This window comes from Letharia columbiana (assembly GCF_014066305.1).
Source record: "Letharia columbiana isolate WasteWater2 chromosome Unknown Sc0000067_s1, whole genome shotgun sequence".
In the NCBI taxonomy this organism is placed as follows: domain Eukaryota; kingdom Fungi; phylum Ascomycota; class Lecanoromycetes; order Lecanorales; family Parmeliaceae; genus Letharia; species Letharia columbiana.
Window position 1 is genome coordinate 69,508 of NW_023501112.1, and position 493 is coordinate 70,000.

Sequence of the window (493 nt, forward strand, 5' to 3'; positions counted from 1 at the left end):
AATTTTTAATAGCGATAAATCTTATATAAAGCTTAAGTTATAGCTTATATTAATTATATATAATAAATATAATAATAATTAAAAAAATATATTATCTAGTTTTTATTAACGCTTTAATATTATTAAAGTAGAGATAATATTTATTAAAATAGAGATAATATCTATTAAAATAGCGATAATAGCGATTAAAGCGATAATAATATCTAATAAAAACTTTATTTTAACGCTATATCTAATACTTTAGAATAATATTAACTTTTTTAAAAAGCTATTAATAATAGATTAAATATATATAAATTAAGCTCTTCGCGTAATCTATCTATATATTAATTTAAAATTATTAAAAAATAAAAAATAAATATATAGTTTAATAATTATATTATACTTTTAATATTATTATAATAATATTAAATTATTTAAATAGAAATTTAATATATAAAGAAGATAATTTAATAATAAGAAGAATTAATATAAAAAGAAAGTTTTAGAAGAG